Source organism: Phoenix dactylifera, unplaced genomic scaffold, assembly GCF_009389715.1.
Source record: "Phoenix dactylifera cultivar Barhee BC4 unplaced genomic scaffold, palm_55x_up_171113_PBpolish2nd_filt_p 001210F, whole genome shotgun sequence".
Lineage (NCBI taxonomy): Eukaryota > Viridiplantae > Streptophyta > Magnoliopsida > Arecales > Arecaceae > Phoenix > Phoenix dactylifera.
Window position 1 is genome coordinate 44,385 of NW_024068545.1, and position 3,803 is coordinate 48,187.

A 3,803-nucleotide genomic window follows, 5' to 3' on the forward strand; every position below is an offset into this window, starting at 1 on the left:
GTCATTTTGATCTTTTAACTCTTGAGTGGAAGAGTTTTTGGCTCTGATACCACTTGTTGCCCAGATAGACAACCCAAGAGGGGGGGGTGAATTGGGTTTTTAAATTAACTTAGCTAATTAAAACTTTGTGGATGATTAACTAAATACTATAGCCAGTTATTTAATTAAAGCTAAGTGCTGTGAGTAATGTGTGGGGAAGAAGATGAGAGACAATGCACTACAAACACAAAGTTTTATAGTGGTTCGGAGCTAACCCTTGCTCCTACGTCCACTCCCCAAGTCTCACTTGGGAATTTCACTATAACCCCCTTGGATTACAGCCGGTTGTTTTGCAAGCTCACAACCAAACTTGTTGTTTTACGAGCTCACAACGAACTCGGTCGGTTTTCCCAGGCTCACCGACTAGAACCAACCCCGATTGTTTTCTCGGGCTCACAATCAAACCCTTACACTCGTTGGTTTAAAACCGGCTCACCAACCAACCTTAATCCCCTTGATTCAATCCCCCGATTGAATCAAGTAAATACACGAGATAGAAGAAAACAGAAAATAGCTTCTCAAAAAGCAGATTTAAAACAATATAATCGTAAAGGAGTTAGAAGCCCTCAAACGCTTTTAAGATGGTGAAGAGGTGTGGCTTCTGGAACTCCGGTCTCCTCTTGAAAGAGTGATCGACTTGAAAGCAGGAGGAGGAAGCTTTGAATGCTGGGAAGATGTTGGTGGAGCAGTAAATGCAGATCTTCCCTTTTTCTCGTTGAAGAGCACTTAGAGAGCTTGAAGACTTGAATGCTAGGAGTGGAATGTGTGTTCTCTACCTTGCTACAGTCTTCTGTGGCTATTTAAGCCAACCCCCACGGAAACTAGCTGTTACTCTGCTTTTTCTGGCCGTTCTGCACACTCTGCGCAGCCTGACAATGTGACCGTTGGTGGGTTGGAGTCGACTCGCGCGATCAGGAGTCGACTCGGCTGTAGCAGGAGTCGATTCGAGCTTTTCCGGAGTCGACTCGGCAACTGTTCCCAGTTTGAATTAAAGTTGCCGTCTTGACTGGGAGTCGACTCGTCTTGACCCGGAGTCGACTCGCCAACTTCTGGCGCTGACCTGGCAATTTTGGAGTCGGCTCATCCTCTGTAGTCCGTGGATCCAAATTTGAATTTTGTCCACTCGAGTCGACTCGACTGTCCTGGGAGTCGACTCGAATCTCAGAGCCCGAACTCCCGATTCTCTGTCTTTTGGCTCATCCAGTCTTGGAGTCGACTCGAACTTTCTTGGAGTCGACTCGGCTCTCAGTTTCCGAAAGTTGGTCTTCTGCCTTTTGACGTGAAGCTTGTCTTGGAGTCGACTCGAGCTGTCTGGGAGTCGACTCGAATCTCAGAGGCAGTAACATGGTCTTCTGTCTGTCGATGGTCGCACAGTCTCGGAGTCGACTCGCATACTGCGGGAGTCGACTCGAATCTCAGAGTCCATAAAATGCTCTCTGACTTTTTCTTTGTGTACCGCTGGGAGTCGACTCGCGTTCCACTGGAGTCGACTCGAATCTCAGAGTCCATAAAACGCTCTCTGACTTTTTCTGTGTGTACCGCTGGGAGTCGACTCGCGTTCCACTGGAGTCGACTCGAATCTCAGACCTGAAAAACTGCTCTTCTGTCCTTCTGTCTGTTTTCAGTCGGAGTCGACTCGTACTGATCAGGAGTCGACTCGAGCTCGTGCCAGTGACCTTGATACGCTTGGAGTCGACTCGTGAAACTCGGGAGTCGACTCGTATCTCAGACATTGGTTCATGCAGACTTCTTAACTTATCCAAAATGCTATGAACCAAGTCTAGAGACACTTGGACAGGATTTTCACTGAAACACTCAATTGAATTCATTAGTAATCACAAGATATACTCCAATGCTTTGAGCTCATCAAAATCAAACAGGGTTTTAATCGATCACTCCACAGATTGGCTTGTTTCCATCCACATCAAACTTCTTAAGCATCTCCTTGATGTATTTAGCTTGATTGATGAAGATCCCCTCTTTAGATTGTTTGATTTGGAGCCCGAGGAAATAGTTCAGCTCTTCCATCATGCTCATTTCAAATTCACTCTGCATTAAGTCAGCAAATTCTTCGCAGAGGTGATTGTTAGTAGCACCGAAAATAATATCATCTACATAAATCTGCACTACTAACATTTCTTTGTTTTTCTTCTTTAAAAACAGTATTGTATCAACATTTCCTCTAGAGAATTCATGGTCTAATAGAAATTTGCTAAGTCTTTCATACCATGCTCTAGGGGCTTGTTTTAGGCCATAAAGTGCTTTGTTTAGTTTATATACATGATTGGGGTATTGATGATTTTCAAAATCAGGAGGTTGTTCTACATAAACCTCCTCATTAATATACCCATTCAAAAAGGCACTTTTTACATCCATTTGAAATAGTTTGAAGTCTTTAGAGCATGCAAATGCTAGTAATAATCTAATTGCTTCAAGTCTAGCCACCGGAGCAAAGGTTTCATCAAAATCTATACCTTCTTCTTGATTATAGCCCTTTGCTACTAGTCTAGCCTTGTTTCTAACCACAACTTCATTTTCATCAAGTTTGTTTTTATATATCCATTTAGTTTCTATTATTGAGTATTCAACGGGTCTTTCTACTAAATTCCATACCTTGTTTCTAGTAAATTGGTTTAGTTCCTCTTGCATAGCATTTATCCAATTTACATCATTTTCAGCTTCTCCAATGTTTTTAGGTTCTAAGTGTGAAACAAAAGCTAGGTGATTATTTAAGTTCCTAAGAAAAGCTCTAGTTCTAATAGGTTGTGATGGATCATCTAATATTAATTCTTTAGGGTGACCGTATGCATATCTCCAAGCCTTTGTAAGCCCATGATCATCAATTACCTCTTGGCTTGTTGAGGTTTCTCCACTTTGCTTTGGTTCATCCTCTTGTAATGTCATATCATCTATCTTTTTCTCAAGTATTCCTGCATCATCATCAAGAGCTACTCTCTTGTTAGAAGAGACATCATTAGTATCATCAAAAACAACATGTATAGACTCTTCAATAACAAGGGTTCTTTTGTTGAAGACTCTATAAGCTTTACTTGATGTAGAATAGCCCAAAAAGATATCTTCATCAGATTTAGAATCAAATTTACCTAAGTTATCTTTACCATTATTGAATGAAACACCTACACCCAAAAATATGAAGATAGTTTACTTTGGGCTTTCTATCTCTCCAAAGTTCATAAGGTGTTTTCTTTATAATTGGTCTCAATAAAACTCTATTTAATATATGACATGATGTGTTAATGGCTTCTCCCCAAAAATACCTAGGGAGGTTACTTTCACACAACATGGTTCTAGCCATTTCCTCTAGGGTTCTATTCTTTCTTTCTACAACTCCATTTTGTTGTGGTGTCCTAGGTGTAGAGAAATTATGAGTTATTTCCTTTTTACTACAGAATTCATCAAATAGATGATTTTCAAATTCCGTTCCATGATCACTTTTAATAGCTATGACTGAAGCATTTCTTGCATTAGTTATTTTCTTATGAAATTTCTTAAATACAGAAAATGCTTCATCTTTATGAGCTAAAAACATGATCCATGTATATCTAGAAAAATCATCTACAATAATAAGACCATATTTGTTTCCACCAAGACTTGTGGTTCTAGTTGGTCCAAATAGATCCATGTGTAGTAGTTCAAGAGGTCTAGAAGTAGAGACATGATAATTTATGGATTTAAAAGAGCTCTTAGATTGTTTGCCATATTGACATGCTTTACAAATTTTATTTTTCTCAAATTTTAGTTTT